At 47.2% G+C, this 25030-nt stretch overlaps 1 protein-coding gene across 1 annotated transcript in view; it reads left to right on the top strand.

The window, feature by feature from the left end:
* Window positions 1-6734: 6734 nt before the first annotated feature.
* Window positions 6735-25030, top strand: part of SV2B (synaptic vesicle glycoprotein 2B) — a 64529-nt gene continuing 46233 nt past the window's right edge. The window contains exon 1 of the mRNA XM_063412609.1: window positions 6735-8058. The gene's annotated coding sequence lies outside the window, so the exon portion shown is untranslated. The remainder of the gene's footprint in view (window positions 8059-25030) is intronic.

Here is a 25030-nt window from a genome sequence, read left to right as displayed (position 1 = left end):
CAGCCTTTAATTTGGCCCTGGATGGGAGGAAGTGACAAGGACAATGCAGAGATCAGACACTCGGAATTTCTGTGCTCAGTGTGAATATTTTACGTGCTTGTCAAGCTGTGCAGTAAATGATGGAGGGTTGTAGCCAGCTGTAATTTAACACAGTGGGATCAATCCAATAGGAACAGCAACAGACTGTATCTTTCCTCCATATGGACATCTAAACAAATGTTTTATTGATTTAAACATTTCTCATCATTTATGGGAACAATTTTCACCAGGTTCTATTAAAGCATCCCATTTTGTACTTTAAAATAGTTGTGTTCAAGGATCATACAAGCTTTATCAACTTAAATTTTTTTAAAATTGCAGCAAAACAGTGGATGGCCCCATTCTGAGGGCATCTGCATAATTATTGCTCTTAATTACTTAAGCACTGAAGTTGCTTTTGGCATTTGATAGGACAAAAAATTGAAGCCACTCCAGATCCAAATAAGCTTCATTAGAAGCAGAAGATCCAGAGTAGATCACCCATGAGGATCTGCAGGCTGCAAGCACTGGGGACATCTGTCCATCCCTCTGACAGTTTTGTAGGACTCCAACACATGGAGCAAATGCTGCAAAATGAAAGATGCTGACCCTTCTCGTCCTCCTTCTGATACATCAGTACCATCCATCAGTCTCAGCTTAGGACAAAGACAACCTTATCTACTGAGCTTAATTCCCTTTCTAGGGAGACTCAGTCTTCACATTTTGGAATTTAATGTTGGCTTTTTTACACAAAATGTGCTTTGCCTCAGCTAGTGAACCCACATGTTCCCCTTTGCTGATCTTTCTGACAGGATAAAGAAATGAAAATCCAACCCTGCAACATCTTCCCAGCTGAAACTAATTTTTTAGCTCTTTAAGGCACTCCTTTAGCTGCTGACAAGTTCTACTCTCTAACATGTTCAGAACCCTTTCTCCAAATAAAATTTGCTTTAAAATTACCAGATTTTAAGCAGATACTCTTATTTATTGTCTCCATGGGTTTGAACATGTCCCACTCAAAAGCTTTTCTTCTTAACACTGAGGGATAAAAGCTGCTATTAAAATCAAAAGCTGAGTTGCCTGCTTAATCCCATGACTCCGGGAGTTGGGGCTTTAAGAAAGGAAAGCAAACGCTGTGGTGCTTGTGATAAGATTGCAGGAGTTGGCAACAGCACTGGTGCTTAACCGTGGGTGTTGCTGGGAATACTGGCTGCTATTTGGCTTTGTGTCTCGGCTGGGGATGGAAAAATCCAGCAAAGCTCCCCTAAAAAAAAAAAGTTTTATGCCTCTGTCTGTTGTTGCAGAAACAAAACCACACATCACAAGTCCTTGGCACCAAGTGGGATTTTTGTGTTGCACTGCACCCCGGGGTCAAAGGTCACCCTGGGGTCAAAGGTCACCTGGGGTGATGACTCAAAAGTAATCTCGGGTCAAAAGTCAAAGGTCACCCCGGGGTCAAAGGTCACACGATGTCAAAGGTCACAGGTTGCCCCAGGGTCAAAATTCACATTGGGTCAAAGGTCAAAGGTAATCCCGGTGTCAAATGTCAAAAGTCAGGTTGCAAAAGGTCGAAGGTCATTCTGTGTCAAAGGTAATTCTGGGGTCAAATATCAGGGGTCAAATGTCAAAGGGCATTTCAGGGTAAACAGTGAAGGGTCAGGGGTCAAAGGTCAAGGTTAGTAGTCAAAGATCAAGGTCAAGGGTCACAGGTCAAAGGTTGTTATCAAAGGTCAGTGGTCAGGCGGTCAAAGATCAAGGGTCAGGCATAAATGGTCAAGTGCCAGGGGTCAGGGTCATAGGTCAAGGGTCATGAGTCAAGGGTCAGGCGTCAGGGGGTCGGGGGTCAGGGGTTGTGGTCAGGGTCAGAGTCAGGGTTATTTGTGTCAGGGTTATTTGTGTCAGGGTCAGGGTCAGGGTTATTTGTGTCAGGGTCATTTGGGTTAGGGTTAGGGTCAGGGTCAAGGTCACGGTTAGGGTTATTAGGGTTAGGCTCAGGGTCATTAGGGTTAGAGTTGGGGGTTAGGGGTTAGAGGTTAAGGTTAGGGGTAAGGGGTTAGGGGGGCCCTATCTAATCCCTTCTAGGACAATTCCGTTTAGGAGGCCACATGCACGTGCAACTGGCATTCAGCTGGGTCCTGAGGAGAGGAAAATATGAACTGGGAAAAGCTTAGTGAATCGTGGGACTTTGGAGATCAGCAAATGCAGAGTTGCATCCATGACCTCCTGAAGGACCTGCAGGTAACAGGAATGCAAACATGAATACAGATGTACCATCTTATCTTTGTTGGTGTGTAACACTGATATTACAGAGCAGGAATATTTTACCAAAATCAGGCTGAAAAGAGAAAAGCAAATCTCCATTTCCTTCTTCAGAATAGTTCCTCTGCTGGCCCACACTGGCAGATGATCACTGAGCAGCTCTGTGAAGGCAAATGCAGCTCCTAAGGGGTGAGCCCAGGGGACTGTGACACCTGGTTGCCAGCACAGAACTACTGAAATAACTACAGAACAGAAAATAACCAACCACTTGTGCCTGGCTGCTGCCTCAGTGGTGGGATGCTTCCAGCACATCAGGCAGCTGCTATCTCATCTCTTCTCACCGAGTGCTCTGTAGATTTTGTGACTTTCTTTTCTCTTTGCGTTCTTTTTAGCTTTTTGCCAGTGGACAGGAGTTATTAGGAGGCTGACCAATTTCCCGAGGTCTGTGTGGAGTTCTGGCTGCCCTGGCAGGGGTCGTCCGTCTGTCCATCCGTCTGTCCGCCTGTCCATCCATCCATCCGTCCGTCCAGCTCCCTGCTGCCACCTGCTGCAGGCGGCTCCGCGCTGCAGCTCTGCCGCTCGCAGGCGCTGGCTCCTCGCTCTCCCCTTGTGCATTCAGAGCGATGATGCCTCTCTCTGCTCTGCTCCGCCTCCTCTTCGCTCCTGCTCAGGGAAATGTTCCCTTTTCTCTCCGATTTTACACCTGGTTTCTGCCCAGCTCACATCGAGCCGCGGTGGTGGTCGGTGGTACCACAAAGTTCCAACCCAGTGGTGCAAACACCTAAATATTTTTAGGAGCATCAGCAATTCTTTCTTTTCTGTATGTATTCTATGAGAACATCTCCCCACCCCTCTCCCCCTCCCGATGCATTGCTGGAAAGCAGCCTGGCTGTGGTGCCTTCTCTCCTGTGCACTTTAACCTCACTAAAGTCCCTTCTGATCCAGCTTCAAGCAGCCTTGAGCACAGGAGAGAAGCCAAGAAACGAGTGAACAGCTAAGGTGACTTTGTTTGAAAATACCAAAGCTCTTTTTTCTCTGCCTTTTATTGAAGGAGGGAGAGGCCCCTCTGCTTCCCTCAAGGAAATTCCCCAGAAAGCACAGCTTCAAGAATAAAGGCTCTTCCAGACGAGTAAGAAAAAAAGCTGAAACCTGAGCTTGTGCATCTGAAATTACAGCTTTGTATTTCATTTCTCTGTAATGCAATATAGCACATTTTCTTATCCCTTAGATGCCCACATCTATCAGAGTGTTCCGAAAAATCCCTCAGATGAAATGAGTGTTGTACACTAGGCTTAGGCCATTTGCTATAGTTACAGAGTAATCATGGAAATATGGAAAGGTTTTGCTAGTGGAGCATTTATGGTCAATTTAAATTGAAAAACAGGCATAGTTCTGCTATCTGGAGAAACACTGCTGGTATCTGTTCTGTACAGGGGAGCAGGATGGAACCATCTGTAAGTGGCAGCTGTACCACAGCAGGTACAGAGGAAGAACCGATTTAAGATTAATATTTGTTTAATATTATATACAGACTTAATGTATTTGTCTGTGTATATTAAAGAGAAGAAGTGCTAATGATGTAGGAGTCACATCCTTATTTTATTTAGGTGTCTAACTTGCAGGAAATCTAGATAAAAGGTTGGAGATAGACTGTGCTATGGATGAACAAGATTAATAAACCTAACAATTAATACCTAGACATTAAAGAAATCAGGTAATGCAAAAAGCCAGAGTTCCATTGCAGCAGTTTCTTGCATGTATTATACACTCTCCAGAAATGCAGTTTCTTGACAATTGGGCTGCCACACATAAAAACAATGTCTTTTCTACTTTCCATTTTTCACTCAGAGAAATCCCACAAATAATGCTTATTCAATTCCCAGCAGCTTCTGCTCTCCTGACTCAGCCCTCTCTGAATAACAGCCAGGCATGTACATAACAAAGGACATTAAATATTAATGCTGAGGGGTTTGCTGCTGATTGTGCTATTAACATGTAGGGAACCATTCATCCTTCCCACATAAATAAACTCTGACTAACTCATTAGAGCTCTGAAAAGTCAGTTAACCTGATAATATATTCCTTCATTTCAAAAGATGAAAACAGGGGAAGAAAAGAGATGTGTGAGCTGCTCTTTAATGGTTCACTGTGCTTGTACTTGGGATTTTCAACCTAGAAGAGAAGCATTAGAGAAAGAGGGGAGGAAAGTGGGAACCAAAAAAAAAAAAAAAAAGAAGGCAAAATGTAAGGTGAACCTGAAGGATGCTTCTCTTAAGTAATGTATTTAGTCCAGTGCTGTCAACACAGGTCCTGCTGTGCTCATTGGCTCGGCCCTCATACTAAGACCTGCCAAAGTCCCCATGGTTTTTCACTCAGAACTGTCTTGCAGCATGGTTTGTGCTGGGTTAGAGACATGGGACACCCTCTTCTCTACCCTGAGCCACTTCCAGACCATGATGCTGCTGATGGATGGCAGCTGACATCACATCCCCTGGCCTGTCACACCACGCACCACTGGCACATTTTAACAGCAGTGGCTCTTTGGAAAGCTGAAGTTTTTATGCAGCCCCACACGTGTGTGTGTGAGTGACGTGTGTGTGAGTGATGTGTGTGCAGCCCCACACGTGTGTGTGTGAGTGATGTATGTGTGTGAGTGATGTGTGTGTGAGTGACATGTGTGCAGCCCCACACGTGTGTGATGTCTGTGTGTGGAGGGGGCCCTGAAATCCACCCTACAAGCCCTGCTCAGACCCTCCCCTGGTCGCACAGCACCCCGTGGTACCAAGTGCCTCTCACAGCAAGCGCCCAGGCATGTAACCATGACATACACACTATTTGTGTATTTTAGGGTCGTGCTTTCCCTCTAATTACCTTCCTTTCACTCCAAAGCCTGTGAACCAACCCAGGGGCTGCTCCCCCACCACTTCTTGTTTTGCTTTGTACACCCTCCCCACAGCATCTGAGCACTGCTGAAGGAGGGCGCCCTGCTTTGGCCAGCTCTGCACCTCAGTGCAAAGGTCCCTGGTGTCTGATTCATGCAAGGAGGCAAAAGAGAAACCTCTGAGGTGGCATAAAAGAGGAAATCGCTTGGGTTTGACTATTGGGCTCTGCTCCATTCACATGGATTGGCCAGATCTCCCATCCCAACCTGCTTCACAGCAGAGCTTTCCACTGTGCTCAGTGAGTTTATGGGGTTAGATCAAGCTCTCTTTGCCTGTGTAGTCATGTTGGTAAGTAAACCTTCATGATCAGCCTCCACACAGTCTCATATTTCCCTGGAATATAAGAGCTTATATAATATGATCCATCTCCATGCGGGGTACTTATTCATTGCAGCTCTGCTTTGTTTTCCAATTGCTCCTTGCAGCTCTGAGGCAGTTGGACTGCTGCAGATTTCATTAATGTGCTCTTTTGAACAGAAAGATGTTAGGCCTCCCCATCCTGCTGCCTTGGATGCCAGGCAGCCCGTGAGGTTCCCCGCTGGCACCATATGGCACCACGGGAAATGGCTCTGTCTGCCTGAGGTACCTGGATACGGGCAGCAGTCATTAACAGAGAGCACAGGAGGGTGCAGAGGTAATTACAAACTCTGATAATTGCAGTGCATTGGCGAAGAATGCCTCCCAGATTTATTGCCTCCCTCTCTGTTCATTCTGCAGTGAGGTTTAATGCACGTTTACCTGGATTAGATCTCTGCTGCACGGGAAACAGTAAGAAAATGCAGGGACTTTGCTGGGCATGGAGACAAGCCCAGCAGGGACAGTGGGGTGCTCATTTGGCCAGCCTGCCTTGTCTCTCATCTCTTCCAATCCCTCCTGCAAGTGGGAGGTGACATGAGGCAGAGCAACCTCCTTCCAACAGCCTCAGGGATGGAGCTGGGGCTGCCCCAAGCCCTTTCCAGGAGAGCACAGCATGGAGGGTGCTGTGCTCCCTGAGCGTGACCCACGCGTGGATCTGACACCTGCACACAGAGCTCCCATGATTAGAGAAATCTGAACTCTTACTGAGCTGGAGGACTGAGAGAAGCAGTGACAGGCAAGCAAGCAGTTCTCAGTGGTTTGGTGATAGACTGGCTCTTTTTAGCTTTGCCAAGGCCTCGATTCTTGGCCTGTAATGTGCAGGAGTTCTGGTAATAATTTGACTTCTGAAGTGCTCCCACATCAAAGTGATCAGTGCGCTGTACCAAACACAAAATGAAATTAAGCTAATGTACTGTGCAAGGGAGAATAAAGCTGAACCTCAGCTTCGAGTTCCAATTTTTATGAGTGGGTGTAAAAAAAAAAGATCTGAATTAATCACCTACTGTGTTTCCCTTATGGCAGTGATGCCACCAGTGCAGTCACAGGAACTGTATCAGCAAGCCATTGGATAAACAGAGGATTTACAGGCCCAATTTGGAATGCTGACAATGAGTACAAACACACCTGACCTGGAGATTCAGTTCAGGTGAGCTGAGGGGGGACAGTAACAGACAGACCAGGGAAGAAGGGTGGAATATGTGTCTGGAGTAACCCTGGAAACAGCCAAAGAAGTGACAATCTCTAGTGCCTATACAACCTGGAGGGGCCAGTAGTGCCAGGGCTGGCTTACAGGAGGGGAAACTGAGGCACAGAATGGGAAAGTGGCTTTCCAGATGTCACCTGCTGACAGAGGCTGAGTGGGTGGCTGTACTTGCACTTCCACTTCTTTGCTCAAGTACAAGAAATTCATGCTGCCCTGTAAATCTGCCCCTGTTTCATTTCTGAAAAGCCTTTGGATCCATGCTGCTCTTTAGTTTCAGGTTAGCAGAAGCAGCAACGAAAATCTGTCAGTGAAAATATTGCTGTCATTATCTGGACTAATTTGGGCACCTCTGCCTGGAGAGATGTTGCTGGGTGTGGACATGCCCCCCATGTGCACTTGGAAGGCTTTCTTGGGAGCTGCATGCTTTGTTCCTCAGTAAAACACCTCCTCATGTTACTGCTTATCTCTTTTAATAACACAGAATGGTGGGGATGGATTTCCAGGGCAGGCTGTGTTCCATGCTGCTGTGTCCACATGGTCTCTTTCCAGCACCAAATTGCATGGACAGTATGATAGTTCCTGCTACTCTTCTGGCAATGAACTCTCAAATTATAAACACAAGGGAATTTTAAACAGAACAGGCTTTTCCCAGGATTTTGTCTCAAACATGCCCCTTCCCTAGCCATCCTAGGGAGAGGGGTCTCAAATGTAGCAATGGTCTAAAGTATATGAAGTTCAGAGATGAAGGATGCCCAGTCATGCTGGGATTTCCCTCTGCTTCCAGCTAGAAACATTCCATTATGTCAGCAATTACACCAAAAAAAAAAAAAAAAAAGTTGCAAAAAATCCGTCATGTAATGAAGAACTCCGCTAGAGAGCTGCAACACTTAGGCTCTGGGTTGGATTTTATTACCGTGATGAAATTACACAAGCATCGCCTCTCTCTCTCCCTGCCTGCTGTGCAGCTCCTCGCTCTCTCCGCCGCTCCTCCGCACGCTCCCTCCCCGCTCGCTCCGCGGCCGGGCTGGGGACGGCAGGGAAGCAGGCAGGACACTCTGGGCTCCCTCCCAGCGCCGGGATTCCTGGGCTGGCACCCCCGAGGCCGCATCATTGGCATGCGGCGCCCGGCAGGACTGCATCAGCGCTAGAGGAGATGCGAGCGCAGAGCCGCACCGCCCGCACCGCCCGCACCGCCCGCACCGCCCGCACCGCCCGCACCGCCCGCACCGCCCGCACCGCCCGCACCGCCCGCACCGCCCGCACGGCCCGCTGCCCACGGTAAGAGCCGGGAGCTGCCCCACGGAACATCGGGGGCAGCCCGCAGCCCGGGGGGACTTCGGGCAGCGTTGGGGAAAGAAATTAAACCAAAAGATGCCGCTGAAAAAGAAGGTGCGCAAGGGCGCAGGGTGGGTGGCTGAGTTGGGATGGATGGGTGGGAGCTGGGTGGGTGCAGTGAGATTGAAGGGGTCAGGGCAGTGCGGAACAATTTAAACCGGCCCCGTTGTGCTGTCTCTGCTCCCTGCTGGGAGCACAGGAGCTGCTGCGCTGCAGAGTTTGAACTTGGGCTGGAGCAGTTCGGGCAGGAGCGCTCCTGTGCGTGCCCCGCCCGGGGCGGGCTGGCAGGGACAAGGAAAAGGTGCTGGCTTGGGGACAGGGGCTGTGGTGTCCACACGGAGCTGTGCGGGATTGGTGGCACCCCAGGGCTGTGCTGGGTGTGCCTGTGAGCACCAACCCGAGCTGTCCTGCACCCGCTGCCACTGTCCTCCCTTCACCACCGTCCCCACGAGAGCACAACTGCAGCTAAAGGTAAAAGCTGCAGTCAGTCTCCTCTCTCAGGAAGGGTTAAATGAAGCCACAGAGAGACATCAGTGATGTGGGAGCTGGCAGGGCTGGCTCTCTGGACGGTGGCTGTGGCGGGATGCAGGGGCTGTGGTGACAAGTTCCCGTGCATGTCTGCATGCCCACAGCACATCCTGTAACACATCTCTGCAGGGATTATTGTTCTTTTGGAGGGCAAGTGTTGTTCAAGGGAAAATTTTATTACATGTGTCAAACTTCAGCAATATGATCCATGACACCAAAATCCCATTAAAAATAATGGGTAAAAGTAGCCCTGCAAGGATATTGCTTGTCAGGGATGACCTCATCTCGAGAAAAAAAGGGAGAGAGTAACAGCCTGATGGTGATAATGTAAAGGGGAGGAGCATGCAGTGCTCCATGTGTGCTAAGGGGATCCCTGACTGTGTTTAGCTTGGGCACTTGTAAGCACCCACTACAGCTTATGGGGGACTCCTGCCATGAGCAGTCAGAGTAGAAGCTTCTGGCAAGCTGAGAGAAAGTCATGAGTCTGACATGGCATGAAAATTGCAGTTTCATGTCTCCTCTGTGTCCCTGGTGTCTCCTCTGTGTCCCATGTCTCTCTGTCTCCCTGTGTCACTTGGGGGAAGGGAGAGGAAAAGGGTTAATTCTCTGGTTTACTTAGCCAGAGACTGAACATACAACCATATCCCACTGATCATCCCAGGCACTGAGCCTAATGCCTGCTGCTCATTTGGAAATACACCTTAGTGCCTGTGCCCTAAATGTCACAGGGCCCTAACACTTCATGCAGTGGGATGTCTATGGTCAGACTCCTACAGGACAACCTGGAGGATGGAGTGGGAGCAGAGGCAGCATCCATGGCTTCCTCTGATTCTTCATGACAGTAGAAAAGCCCTCTTCCATCAGAAAGGGGAGGGGAACATCTCCCTTCACTCTAAGAGAGCTACCACAGCTAGAAGCACCTACACTGAGGCCCTGGGTCTCAAGAGTTCCAAGAGACCCTAATTAACTCCTGTTGCTTCTCCTCCTCATGGCCTTGCTGTGAAAAGCACGTCCACCACTGTTAGATGAATTCAGCTGGAGATCCGACCTTCATGGACACCTTAGGTTTTCCTAGCACAACTTTGCAGTTGCATAATGTGGGTGCTGGGGAACCCTTTGGGAGCATCAAAGCCAGAACCAGAGAGCAGCTGACAGCAGACAGCCTTCCACTTTAGCTTGCCAGATTCTGAGAGGTCTGTCCCATGGAGCAGCTTTTTGCACCTATTTATGTTCTGTAACATCTTTCAGTGAAAGTCTCTGGTACCTGACAACTTCTGATTGAAGGAGCTGAGCTGGAGGAGGAAGCCCACTCAGGTTCTGAGGCAGCCCCCAGCCTGCAAGCACAGAGCTGAATGCTTCCCCAAAGTCAGCCTGGCACCTGCAGATGACTTCTGCCAACCTGGCTGTGTGCCTGCAGGGTGTGGGCCCCAGCTTCTGACAGCACAGTCAAAGTGTGAAAAATTCCATGAGGAGAGGAAGAGCACATGGGCTGTACTTGGTACAGGAGGTGCAAGAGTTTAGTTTAGCCTGGAACTGCAGGGAAAAGGCAGGATGCTTAAGATGCATCCCTTTCATGCTCTGAGCTGGGAGCACTGCTTTGGTGAAATGAAATACGAGAGAAAATTCCCTATGACCCATGGTGATGCTGTTCCACCCGTGTCCAGCACATTGTTGGGCAAAACCTGGTGAGACAGGTCTGGTTTTGAGGCTCATCCTGCAACTGTCACATCTCCCTTCCTTGCCTGAGCCAAATGACAGCCCCTGGGTCCTGCCACCTGCCCTCAGAGCTGCTGTGGGTGCCCTCTTCCTGGCCACCAAGTCCCAGGGTTGATAACAGTCCTGCTGGGGAAGCCAAAGCCAGCCTTGAAAACCCTCTTCTTGCATCATCAAGCTGGCAAATTGATTTTCCAGATCATGAGCTGAACCTCTGAAATTGTTCCCTTCTGAAGAGATTATGGAATTACTCCTGTGCTAATGAATGCTTTAATGTTACGGTGACTAAAGTCCCATAAGGACTTTAACTGCCAAAAAAAAAAAGGCATTGTAGGAAAGGGGAGCCTGTAGTGGCTGTGTCAGGCTTCATTTCACTATCTGGGGAAGAGGAGAGGAGGAAAACGAGAGGCAGATGAGGAGACGCACTCAGGAAAATAAGGAGAGAGAAAATAAGGAGAGAGGTGAGTCTTGCTGTGGTCTCCCAGGAAGCTGCTGAATTCATCAGGAATCCCTCCTGCAGCTCCCCAGTTTATCCCTCCATCACTGAATGCAAGCAGGAATGGTAACATGTTAACCATTCCCTTTTCACCATCTCTCTGGCTGTACCCTCTGGCTGCAGGGATAACCCAGCTTCTGGTGACCCAGCCCGGGGTAGGCAGCAGAGCCCAGGTCCTGGGGCAGGCTGCTGTAACTCCCAGGGGATTACCCAAGTTTAGCACTTCCCTCTGCCCTCCTGATGCACTGCTGTCAGGCTCTGATGGCACCATGACTCTGGTTTCTAAACATACAGTGAGAAAGTATATTCCCTGACACCCCCAACAAGGGAGTTTGCCATTTATTAGGCAGGGAATGTACTTCTGGGGATGAGTCTGCATTGATCCCACTGCTGTTCACAGAACACAGTTTCACGTCTCCTTTACAAACCCTGGCTTTATTGCACTGTAGCTCCACGGGTTAGAACCAGGTTGTCCCAGATTTGAGCAAAAGCAGAGTTAACCCCTAAGATGGGATGGGGAAGCAGTGCAGGGAAAACACCTCCGTGCCACAGGAGCTGCAATGCAAGGGGAAGGCTGGTTTATATTTAGGTTAAGGGCTCTGCACAGAATGGGTAATCCTCTTTCCATGAATTATCCAGGGGATTAGACAGCTTTAAACTCCCCCAGGCCTCCCAGGCTCGGTGGGAGCCAGGGGGGCCATGGCTGGAGGGAGGGAGATGCCAGCAGGTTGCTGATGACTCATTTGGCTGCTGCCAGCCTTGCCAAGCACTCCAAGAGGTCACCAGGGGCCCAGAGTGACACAGGAGTGACGTGCAAGGCGAAAGGGAACGTCCCAATCAGGAAAGAACATGGGGCTTTATAAATAATTGCAGAGACGAGGAGCGTGGCAGCAGGTAGGAGGAGGGACAAGAGACCCGAGGCAGCAGTTTTCCAAAGTGTAATATCCTCGCTAGACTTTTCCAAGCTGTTTCTCTAACCAGAAAAAGGGATGCTTTTGGAACTGCAGCTGATCCATCTGAGGAGATGCTCCAAACCCACCTGCTTGGGCTGGCTCTGCAAATGTGATTCTGGGGATGCAAGTCAGGCTCATCTGTGTGGAGTGCGAATGGATCACTGTCAATACTCCATTAAAATGTTGAAGGGAGGCCAACAGCACAGCTCAGGGACAGTGAGGGGGTGGGGGAGAATGGGTTGTGAGCAGGGAGGCAGGCTAGATTGCACCAAAACCTGAATGTTTCACTCCGTTATGGAGCAAGTGTCCATAGCAGATCTCTGTTCTTTACCTAATGCACAGCTGCTAGAAAAAAGAGTTCTGTCACTAATCTCACCCTGGGGTCCCATTCATGCCACAGAAGAGATATTCTTGACTCTCTGCATGTGGGTCTTGGGACAAAGCTTTGGTGGGGAGATGAATGAGAAAAGCTCAACTGTGCATGCTGGGCTGTGGCTGACACGCAGCTCCGCAAGGATGACGAGGGACCTCTTCCTCCTTGTGCCAAAGGCAGTGGAAAAAGCCAGCAGGGAGGACCAGTTCATGAAACAGGAACAGAATCCCTGTGTCCTAGCTGATTTTCTGTCCATGGGTTTGTGGTGGGACCACTCTTCCTCCCCTAATCTCCAGAAGCTGGATTCTAGCTGTAAGCCAGTGTTGTCTGCCGTCCTTCACTGGGTTTTCCAGGCTGTAGCTGAGAAATCAGTACAGGGCTTTGATTTCCCCAATTCTCTCCACATTTTACTGCTGCTAGATGTGTAGCCACCTTGCCTTGCAGTTACATCCCCGTTAACCTGTGCACCTTCACAGTACAGTTCTTATCCTCCAGACTCAGCCTGGCCACCCTTGTCTGGACTGTGGAAAAATCAGGTTTATTCATGGGGCAGCTGAGTGTGCCAAGACACTTTATTTCCCCTATGTTTAAATTAATTTATTCTACTCTCTGCTGCTTATTCTACATAAGCTAAATCAGGATTTTGACCCTGTGTTTCCCCTGCCCAGAACTGGGACAAATTGAAAGCCTTGTTTTGCTGTTCAGCATTCCTTTTTTTACTCCTATCATCTAGAGGATGCTGTTTAAATAATGTCAGGGGAGTCTGAGTTGAAGAGGGAATAAAAGAACAGTCTCCCAACTCACTGCTAGGATGGGGAATTCTGTGGCTGGCCCTGCAGTTCCTGCCTTGCCCAAACACACAGGCAGAGCCAATATCAACCGTGGCTTGTGTCTGCCTGTGAAGGCAGAGCTAGAAATCACTGGAGAAAGCCTGGGTGAAAGAGGGAAAGCACAGCCCATGGAAAGTCTTTGCCTTTAATGTGAGCTAATGCCTTTCCTCCCTGCGTCGAACATCCTCAATTTCCTGTTTAACTTAAAGTCAACACATCTGTCGCGTTAGCATCGCCCGCCGCCTGGTTTCCCCGAGCCGCCCCCTCCCATCTGCTGTCCCTCCTGCCTCCATCCTCCCTCCTCTCCCCTTGCTCAGTGCCTGTGTGCGTGCTTGGGCTTTTCTGCTGCTGATGGACTTTGCCAGAGCCCCTGCTTCAGTACCTGGATGTGCTCGCAGCGGGATGATCGGCTTGGCTTGCAGAGCATTTACTTCTAATCTCCGGCTTGTGACATCCTAGAGGAAAGGGACAGCCCTTTCAGGAGCAGCTCCGCGGGCTAGAAAGAGGGGAAATGGCTGGGGAACGGCTGTGATGGGATATTTCCTAGTTCTGGTAAGCAATGATGTTTTTCTCTTTGGTCCCTTTCTGGGCAGTCTGTCCAGATGCAAAAGTAATAAGGCTTAACGGGGTAGAAAAGCAAAAGGAGGGAGACAAAAAAGAGACAGGAAAAAAAAAAAAAAAACAGGGAAGCTCATTTGGTTTGTAGTGAAGTTTTTCCAGGGGTGAGTGCTTATCAAAGCAATTTAATTACTGATACGTGAGAGGCTGGGATTCAAGCAGATCAATGTGTGTGCCTGGGCAGTCGGACCAGCTCTCACTCACAGGCAGATCCATTGCCCATCATGTACCTTTTTTCCTTTGTGATTTCCAGCTTGGTCTGATATTTTCCGTGTAGTCCTATGTTACCTCTTACCTGAATGCTGCTTTTTCTGCCCTGTGCTTGCTACTGCAGGAGTTGTGGGAAGTCATTCATAAATTCCTGCCTCTGAGGTGATGCATAAAGCCTCTTAATTTTCCTGGCTGATAAACTATCTCCATCCTGAAGTCTAACTGCATTTTTCACTGAAAACAGTCCCCTAGGTTCTGCCAGTAGCTGATATAGAGAGAGGTGCAGATAAAGATGTTTGGAAGGAAGAGGGTCTCACTGCACACTCTATTGGGACCATGAGCTGTCTGATGTCCTGGACAGGGGATTGCTCCAAATGAGAGGTTTGCAAGTCAGTGTCTCACAGGATTCTCAAAATAGGTGTCCTGCATCTTAGTCGAGTGACAGCAGAGCTCTTATATCAGGGATGAATTTAGGGCTCTTGTTTAAAGAGGATCAGGGAATAATAAACCTAAAAGCAGCCTTTGCAATCTGGCTGTATTGAATCTGCAAAGGTCTGTACATAACAAAAAACAAAGCAGAAATAAATGTACTGGGGTAGGTTTGGCAATTTTTCTAACAGGTTCAAAGACACGACCTTCATGATAGACCTGTGTTTCACTCAAAAACTGGTGCAGAATTTGGTTTGGGGATACCAAAAGAGTTTTTTCCTGGATTTATTTTTGACAGACTAAATTAAAACTCGTTCTGGAGAACATTTCAGAGATGAATTGTTTATAAAAATATTCCTCTCATGATGTATTCATGCAGAAACCTCCACTTGCTAAAAACTCACACATTTCCTACTCTTTGAAGTTAGATACTGTGACACTGAGAGTAGGGCACTTTGGGGTTTGTGATTATTTTAGAGAAACCTTGACGTTTCAAGCACCAGTCATATCGAATCTAAAGAAAAAGATCTTCCTCTCTTCAGCAGCAGGTTTTGACTTGGAGTTTTGTTTCAAGTATGTTTCAGGGGGACAATCTTTTGACCAAATCTGTGTGGTAAACAGGGGGTGAAGAGGGAACACAGGGAACTGGAAGGGGCTTTGCATGACTAAATCCCAGCACAGGGCAAGCAGGAGAGAGTGCAAGTGCAGGAACTGCTGAATTTGTTATCTTTAGGGGATTGATAACATGAGGAAATCATCTTAGAGCAGACAGCTTTTGTGTCCTTTAACCAAAATACCATGGTTTGTTTCAAAAAGTTGAAAATACTTCATTCCATATTTCCTGTAATATTGCTTCTGAGGACCAGAAATCTCTATAAATTATTTTTCTTGTTTATTTATCTTCTAAATCCTGCAGTAATGTTGATGGCAGAGTATCTGCTGTCAGTTTGATGTTGTGTGCACTTATCCCACATTCAATCTGCCATGCTGGCCAATGGTGACTGTGCTTTCCTGTCCCTCTGCAGTGCTGCCTGGCATAGTTAATTTCCCCTGTTTAATTAATGGCTCTGTAATATTTATAAAGAGAAAAACCTCATACCCATCTGTGATAACTTTGGTGCTTCTGCCAAGATGAAATTCTAGGGCCAAATGAATATTACAATATGCTGGATATAGAGATGTTTATAATGTCTCAAATTTCCTGAGCCATCCTAATTTGATAATGGGGAAGTGAAGGACTGATCCTAAAGTCTTTGGATAGAAACAGAATAGAATAGGCTACAGAATTAATGAATGTTATGACTTTAATTGAATTTTAGTCTTTTCTTACAAACATTTGGGTTATAAAGGATGGATTTCCCTTGTGAAAAAAAATCCATTTGGTAAGGGCAGGGAGTCATATGGGATCTTAAATGAAGAATACTCCAGATCATTCCTGTGATGGCACTTGGCATCAGTCATCATCTCTTCAAGACAAGGCAATCAAGAAGATGGAAGATGAAACCTTTTCTTGCCAGGGAGACTTCCACATTATTTGATTGAAATTGGAATCCTGTCACCTCAAGCCTGTGTCTCCAGATTTTTCTTGCCACATCTGCTAAATTAGCAGCAGCTATTTGAGTTTTAAATGAGGCCTCCCTCCCGCACACCCCATCTGCTCGGGCTGTTTGTTCTTCCCGTGCAGTCACGACTTGGTGATCATGGCAGAGGAAACCCACTGGTCCTGGGGGGAGAAGGGAGATGGGATTGACTGAGGTGGCCTGGCAGGTTCCTTTGGCTGTGTGGATTTGAAAGAGGAGCTGAGATAAAACTGAGGGAAGAACCTCTTATGAATGAGACTTCAGTCAGAGAAAGGGAGCTGGGAAGCTCAGGACACTGGAGATAATTATTCTCTTTTTCTAGCACTGTCCCAGGGAATCTTTACAAATAGATGTCAGAGAGTCTCCAATATCTAAGCTCACCTGGGCATGTTTTTTACTGCCCTAATGCCAGAGAGGGAGAAGGAATTACAGCTTGCTTGGAGGTGGTTGAAATGTGAGAGCACTGTAAGTATTCTAATCTCCCTCATTAAAGTTGGAGGGGCTACAGGTTTTCAGAGATGCTTTCTGCTCACCTTAGTGTGTCAAACTTGGAGATATGACCACAGATAGAGAGGGATGTGATCGAGATCTACAAAGTTGTGTTGTGGAGGAGCTGGTCAGCAAGGCTGCTGGATTATCTCCTCAAATCTGAGATCCAGGCAACATCAGAAGTGACTAAGAGAAGCCAGGTACAGCTCCAAGAGGCCTCTTGGCATAAGGACTGTGTCAGGTCTGATGCTGCAGGACTGTGAGGGCTCAGTTCTCACAGATTCAGTGTTTCCAGTCAAACTTGGTGTTTTGCTGTGCTACATCAGCTCTCGTGGAGGATGAGTTTGCAGGAAGCTGGAATTCAGCAGCTCCTGCCTGGGTGATGGATGGATTTGTTCAAGCCCTGGTTCCCAGCTCAGCAGCTGCCTCCTTGGCATCCCCCCCTCCCAGGCTGGGGGTAAGAGACGTGGTGTCCTCTGAGCAGCACTGCAACGCGGAGACTTTGCCAGTCCTGGCCTGCAGAAAATCCCTGTGGGGTGTTCTGTAAAATGTGAGAGGGTGAACAGATCCCTGCAGGATATTTTTGACCCTGGGGAAGGTGCTATGGGAGCCAATCTGCTTGTGCACATGATATGCTCCCCACCCCTCCTGCTCTCGAGGTACTGCAGTGCTAAACTGAAGACAGGTCCTGTCAGGACACAAGGGGTGTCTCGGGGATCACTCCCACCATATCCCTCCTGGCAGCAGGGAAAATCCTGCCTCCTCCAAGGGACACTTCTCTTTGTGGCAGGTGGTCAGGCTGCTGCAGATTAACTGCTATAATTATTGCAGCTTACAGGCTCCTGACCTCCTGAACTACACCCAAGCCCTTCTCAGGCATGCAGGACTCTCCTGGTGTCTCCTCTGTGCCTTGACAGAGGAGACCCCCGTAGAGGAGGTGGTGGTGACTTCTTTGAGGAACCTCATTTATGTTGCAGTCCTACAAGCGGTCATGGTCCTCCATCAAGCCCAGCTACACCTTGTTCTGCAGCTCCTGAGTCACACTCCCTTGGGGGAACAGCACATCTGGGGAATCAGGTTAGAGGCAGATTAAATTTGATATCTCCAAGGGGATGATTGAGGGTTTGGGGGACAAGAATAGAAGTCTGCAGAATTCTTCTCCAGCTCTACTTGGCACAGAGGGTGTGTGGCACAGGACACTCCTACTGATGGATAAAAGTTCTTTTAGATTTACAAACTGTCCTGGATGGATGGATCCTGATGTTATTCTCAGGGCTGTAAATCCAGCAAAATAAGTAAAATTTCTCTGGACTTATACCAGAAAGAGAGATAGATGGGCTACTGTGAGAGCTATCACACCTGATAATGCAATAAAACAAAAAGTGATAATTCTGCTCTGTACACAAGCCCAGGGCTCTTTCTGATGTGATAGATGAGAAGCAGGAGAAGAGGGGGTGATTTGTGGCCACAAGAGGTGTGGGCTTTTTACAAAATGGCAACTGGTTCTCAAATGCTTTCAGCACACTGCAAAGGAGGAAATCTGACCCAAATTCCTCTCATCTGCTTCCACTGAAAGTGAGAGTGGGAGCCGGTGGGATCAGCCATTTCTTGAGGGGATTCATTTGTCCTTCTACACCCCTAAACCAATGCACTTGCAGCCCAGTGCATTTCAGATGTTTTATCAGGACTGTTTCATTGCAGCGATCTAGTGTGCATTAATTATAAGCATGTGTAAATGAGGTGTTAAATGATTTATAGGCAGACCTAGATTGAGAAATCCCAGTGGTTTCTTCTCCTGATGTGTAGCTGCTGCTGAAAAAGTCAGACTTCCTGGCAATGAGGAAAAGATGAGGAGTGTTCACTTGCAATTCAGACCCAAAATTGCTGGGTTTGGTGCAGGCTGAGCCTCCCTGGTGAGCCTGGGCAGGCTGTGACCAGCATGAAAGGAGCAGGGAGCCCATCTCCAGTGTGGCCAGCACATTGGTGACAAATCCTGCTGTCACCACTGCCAGTCCCCGGCCCTCTGGGGGTTCTGGTGGTGCTCTGACGTTGGGACACCCTTGGGAAGACAGAGAATGCCTTTGCATTCTCAGAGCCAGAGGATGGGAATTAAGAACAGAGTAATTTTAATTAATCTTGTACTTATTATTTACCGCTAATTGGATATGCTTTTGGTGCCTTTTTTTCTCTTCTTCTTTTAGATAAGGGTGTTTAGGGTTGGTTATTAGTATCTATTTCATAGTTCTAGCAAGAGAAGATGCTTTGTTCTTAGGAGATAAGACACTGCAAACCATCAGAGATGCTGCCTGTGTGCAGCCATGCCTGGATTAGTGCCTGGGGTGCTGGGCAGCACAGACACCTCCAGCCCAGGGTGCCCAGCAGCAGGGGAGGGACAAACCAGAGCCTTGCTGGGCTGCTGGGTACTGGGGATATTGCAGAGATTGAGAACTCTGGTAGGAAACATTCATGGATCATTTCTGACCAGCAAGCATTTGGTGTTTTGCCATGATTTTGGAACAGAAAGGACTAAACCAGGTCACTTTGGGGTCTCTCCTTAAGGCTTTATTTCCAAGCTACCCTCCTCAAGTGTGGTGGCTACCAACAGAGTCTGTGCTGAATGCTGCAGGGCCAACCCACGACAGATGATGTCCTTTCAGCTCCTGTAATGCCTCTGACACACACAGGACAGGCACTAAGGGAATGAGGAAAGGATAGGAAAAGCCTAATTTTGCCCCCTCCTCCACACCCTGCAAACTCTGCAAAGCCTTGTAGTAGCCAAAGCTTACACCCTGCCTGCTTTAGAACCAGAGAGAAATGGGAGAGAGCTCAAATCCTGCTGACTCACAATTACAGGGTGCTGAGCACAGCAACTTCCCAGCCATCAGTAGGAAAGGAAGTCAGATTTACACCTGAGAAGCGTCAGGGAAAGGAGGAATGAAAAATAAGGTGCTTCAAAGCCATGCTGTTTGGTAGCTGTCACAGCTAAAGCAGAAGGCTGAAACAGGGCTCCCATTTGGCTTTCTCCAGAGCAAATTTGTGGAGGAGGCAAGTTTTCAGGATGGAGAGAGGCTTGGTGAGGATGAGAGCCCTCATCCCCCTCGCCCACTCTGTGCCAGGCAGCTGCTGCTGGTCCCTGCTGTTCCAGGCCATGCAGCTGATTAAATATTGAAAGGGTTTCGTTGCTGTTGCTTGAAAAGCTTCTGTCTGGAGCAAAATGAAGTTATGTGAGGACAAGTTTGTGCTGGTGAAATTAGTCTCTGTTTGAATACATCTGGCCATACCATACAAACAGACCCAAAATAGCTCAGTGGGTTTTAAGGAAAAGGCACCATCAGGACGTGGGTTTGGGTTCCTCATTTTCGGAGCCAAGGTGTGGGAGTGCCCAGGGAGGTGGGGATTGCAGATGGGGGTCTGAGGCTGAGTTGTCAGAGACCTTGTGGCATTCAGAGGCTGTTGCAGGTGCTCAAAGCCTGGTTGTGCTGGGAGCCAGCACCTGAGGTCTGTGTGTTCACACAGCAGCTCCAGGCTCAGCTCCCACTCACCCCCAAAACCCTGGGAGAGACAGTGATGGATGGAGGTGCAGGCAGAGAGAGAGGAGGGGGAAGGGATTTGTGATGAGTTATGGGATAAAGGCAGAGGCAGGAGGAGAGCTGGGATTAGAGGTAGGGGCCAAAAGTGTGAGAGATGGAAAGGGTTGATCTGTGGGCTGTGTCTGTAGGGAGTGTCACAGCAGCACAGCTTGGCCTGAGACATTTAGTCACTTTATGCTGTCAGAAAAGACACATTTGAGCAGGAAAAGAAAGCTCCTGTCATTGTCTGAGTGTCCAAAACAGGCATGCAAATCTGTCCTGTGATCAAAGGAAAACTTTGGAAAAATGTCTCTGATCTCATTAGTGTAAGTATAAACAGAGAAAAGATATCTACTTGATTAAATTGCTGCTGTAATCTGCAGAGATGTGGGATAATCTGTCCTGAAAGCACCAGGCCACCCAGCAGGCAGGGAGGCCATCAGCCTGGAGGAACAGGACAGGATGGGTAAAGAGCTGCTGGTGCCTCTGGGTCATGTAGAGGTTCAGACAGAGGATGGAGAGACAGGATTTCCATCCTTCCTGCAAGAGGAATTGAGTCCTTGCATTGGACTGCATTTATTTTAATATATAAACATCACTGATAATTGGTTTCTGGTTGTTTTATCTATAAATTAGGTCAAATTTTGTCATAATTTTATGAAATATTTCTAGAGTTTGATGGTTGCATCTTATGGAAGAGAGGCCTGTAGAAATGCCTGTGAGTAAACGTGCAAGAAAAGCTTTGTTTACTCACAGCCTGAGTGAACTGGCCAACATTTGCTACACAAAACAAGGCGTTTAGCAGCTAATTTTTTCCCACAATGGTAAGGGAAAGACAGATCATATTTGTCTTCCTCTCTCAGACTGAGGTGATATGTCCACAGCAGAAACTGTTTTCATTATTGTTTAGACCTAACTGAAACTTGATTTCAAAAATTCCATTAATCAGTTCAGTTTATGGAGTCATTAAGCAGTTTGTAAGTGTTTTTTTTAGCGTTTCGTGACAGTTGTTAATTGCATTTGATTAGAAGAACATTGTCACAGCAGAGCTGATGGATGGATTCTCATCTGAACAAATCTGGATTAATCTATAGCCCTCCGGCTGTGGTCCATAATATAATTGAAATCAAATTAAAAATCAAGACTGCTATTAAAATGGGATGTGTGTTCATGGTGAAAGTCATTTGCTATCATTTTGGCATATTTTTCTTTCTTTCGGAGCATCTAACATAGCTCTTTAATTTCAATTATTTTTTCATAATTATAAGAAAAGTTTTTACACTGCGAAATATTCTGTCTGGAAGATTTCCAAAGGAAAATATTTCTTTTGACATTTAAAAATCAGATTCTGAAATGGTTTTTAATTCCTACTAGATTTAGATAAGCCATTTGATTAAAAAACCGTCCAGAATTTCCATCTCCCAGCAGTGTACTGAAAAATGCAGGACCTCATTTTAATTATTTAATTAAGTATTGTTGAGGGTTTTTCCCCCTCATATGTGCTATGAAATAACACCATGATTTTGGCAGGTTTACAGCATCTGAGCCCCCGTGGCTCAGCAGAAATACACAGCGAGTAAGGAAGCAAAGGAAATCTCTTATATCTGTGCTACACAGCTTTTCCCTCAAATGGGAAGGAAGGAATGCCCAGCCTGCCAACCCCACAAGTTGGAATTAAACCCCCCGAGGTAAACAGGTCAGCTGGGAACAGACCCTCCCCAGGGGTCTTGATCTCCTGTATATTTTCCTGAAAGAGAGGATTTTGCCCTTGAGATGCCTTGGGAAGGCACCTGAATGACAGGAGACAAGCTTTGTCTTTTTCCAATTAATAACTGGAGCTCTTTCTTCCTTTTCTCCCTCCTTTCTGTCATTGCAAAGTGTGTGGGAGGAACTCCCTGTGGAGGGATCTCCCCTGGATGGGAAAAGCTCTTGTGGAGCAGGGCTGGGGGACATCCACCCACAGACACCCACAGGCACCTACAAACACCCACAGGCACCCACAGACACCCACAGGCACCCACAGACACCCACAGGCACCCACAGGCACCCACAGATACCCACAGATACCCACAAACACCCACAGGCACCCACAAACAGCCACTTTCCCCCGGGGATCTTCAGTGCCCTGTTCAAGAGCAGCAAAAGCAGCAGCTCCTTGCCCTGCCTTTGCAGCTGGTGGGAGGTGGCAGCTGGTGGATCCCTGCCCTGTGGGGGCACTGGGGATAATGGAGCTGCTTCCCTGATTAACTCTGGCAGCGGCTGCTGAGTTAATTAGTGGGGAGATATAGGATACCAGGCATTACTAATTTGTCCACAGATGCAGCTTGGAGCTGAGTGGGTTTGGGGTGAATTTCACCCCTGCTGTTAGCAAAAATAATTTTCAATATCTGTTTCGGGATGTTTCAAATTCCTGTTTGAGCAGGAGATGCTTCTGCTGTTCCCACTGTGAGATTCCATCATGAGGTTCAATCTACATGAGATTTCAGTTCAGAATCTTCCTCCATGGCTTCATTTCACATCCATCTGGCCCTGCTTGCTCATGTCTGGACTCATGCCTTGCCCTTGACAGGCGTGGGCATTGCAGTTTCATCTTCTCCCTAGGAAGGGAAATCTTGCTTGCTCCACGTAAGGAGGATCCAGTTAAGCATGAGAGGCTCCTGAGAGGTACCTAGAAATAATTTATTTGCTTGGTTGCAGAGGCAGTGCTTGTTCTGACCAGTCATGTGTGGTTAAAACACATGAAGGCAGAGATCTGCCAGGATCCAGCTGATATAGAAAGGACAGGCAGGACCCTCAATCAAAGCCCTGCTAATTTCTCAGGGAGCAGCTGTCCAGGCTTGCATGAACTCAGGAATTCCCCTGAGAATTCCTGTCCTTGCAGCTGGAAAAGAGCCATTACGAAATGTTCATTACAATAGTAGCCATTGGCTTGTGGCTGTGGCATGATCTGTGCATCAGCAGCTCCATTTCCTGCCAGCTCCAGGTAGGCAGATGTTTTATTTGGGAGAGTAAAGGAGACTGTAAGTGGTTTAGATTAGGATATTGGTCCCGTGCTGCCTCTGCTTTCATCAGATGCTTCTTCCACAGGACATCAGAGATAGCATCTTCTGAGTGGGTGATGGAAAAAAGGTGGAGTAAAAAGGAAGAAAGGTTGAAAACGGAGTTACCTGTTAGTTACTACTCAGTTACTCATCACAGAGGAAGGGTTTTCTTTCTTTTTTCCTCAGTGATTGCTGAGTCAAATGTTCATATCACACTTCACCAAACAAGCCTATTCTGTATCCTTATGCAGAGCATTTCTTGCTTGAAGATGGAGTCAATTACTGTGCATGTATTTACCCAGCCCAAGGAGCCTGCCAGGCTCCCATCTATATTTCATCAGCCTCAGCACTCCCCGAGGCTTGCAGCCCTGTGCTCTGCCTGCAGAGAAGGATCCTCCACTGCAAAAGCAACAATGACTCAAGAGAAACACAGAGACAGATGAAGTTCCCTGGATTTAACATCTCCTGGCAGCCTTAGCCTTATCCCCTTAATGCTGGGTGACATTTGGATGCTCTATTCAGCAGCCAGGTACCAGCTGATGTTTAATCTACCTGCCACTGGGCTGATGTAGAGAACAAGCTGCTCCTCACACCCTGTGCAAGTCGGAAACCAACAGCAGCACTGACTCCTCTCCTGCCATGCTGTGGTGTCTTTTCCATCTTTAATTCGTAGAAGGGTTAAAACAAGATCTCTTAAAACTTCTGGCTCAGCAGTACAGTCAGTGCAGGCTCACACTTAATTATTGCCAGCAGTTTGTCTTTGATTTTCAGCAGCCCCACTGATGAGGTTTCTGTTTATCTCCTCAAGATGCTGTCCTTCAGCCCCAGAAATTTTGTCTAAACTTCAGCATCAGTTTGAATTTCAGGCTTTTGCATCTGCTGCGAGTGTCCCAACAGAGCTGGGTCCAGCTGGAGAGTCCCTTTATACGACCTAGTGAAGCCATGGAAAAGAGAAACTCCCCATCTCTCTTTGAAGAACATGTTCCTTCCCTCTGGTCAAAGAATCTTCATCCAAAAATTTTATTCTCAAAAGAAAAGGGATCTGTTCTGGACAAATTGGGAATGTTTGAAAGGCAAATGTTTCCCTTTGTCCATTTACACTGAAAATTACTGAACCCACTGCAGAACTTTGAATCGGGGAAAACCAGCCAAGTTTTTAAGAAAAATATTACTTATGTAAAGAAAAAGCATTATTAGCACCCCTTTTTCTCGTAGACAACCAGTCTAGTTTTTGATGTTTTTTCCTACTTTATCAGGCTGATGAAACAAAAAAGCAAGGAGTACAAAATAGTTTGATTTTTTTTACCCTTTAAAGTCATTCCCCTTATTTCTAGTAGATTCCCCATTTTCTGGGCTTTTAGTCAGAATCATGTGGAAGAAACAATGTCTGTTCCTCTCAGCAGGGCTGTATTCTTAGAAGGGATGCAGAAAAGAGAGGTAAGGAGGTTTTTCTTCAAGTAATGTATGGGTTTTCCATAGGGATCCCATTTTTTACTATTTTGATTTTACTTTAGGATTGAAATATAGTGGGTCTTGTTGGTATTTGAACCCATCTGTGCCCATGTGTGATTTCTTTACATTGTTTTTATTGTGGAAAGAATAAATGACACATTAGAGTTAAATTTTCAGTCACTGATAGTGCAACTTGCTTTCCTTGCAGTTGGGACCAAGCCAAAGGAATAATTGTGTGTGTCTATGCAATGCATATCTCTGAAATCTCCAGCTCACATTGCTCTGGGATCCCAACACAGGTGATTTTATGACAGTTAATACCCGCTGTAATTAGGAACCTAATTAAATATCCTCTGATCTCACCCTTCTCAGAGTCAAAGAGCTCAGGGGCCTGATTCAGATTCTCCAGCTCTCTCTTCACATGGTCTACAGCAAAGCATGGGTGATTTTTAGCACCCTTTGAATATAGACACTCAGCATCCCAGAGCTCAGGGGTGAATAGACCAACAGCCTGAGCCAGTGTCGCTGGTTTAAGTCCTAAAAAGTATATGGAACATGTTAAAAAAATAAATCCCACTGAATGACTGAGCTAGAAAAGAGCCAGGGAGGGCAGGAAAGCTGGAAAACCTGGCCA

This window comes from Prinia subflava, chromosome 15 (assembly GCF_021018805.1).
Source record: "Prinia subflava isolate CZ2003 ecotype Zambia chromosome 15, Cam_Psub_1.2, whole genome shotgun sequence".
NCBI lineage: Eukaryota > Metazoa > Chordata > Aves > Passeriformes > Cisticolidae > Prinia > Prinia subflava.
The sequence above is the reverse complement of the archived record's forward strand: the minus strand, read 5'-3'. Positions and strand labels throughout refer to the sequence as shown.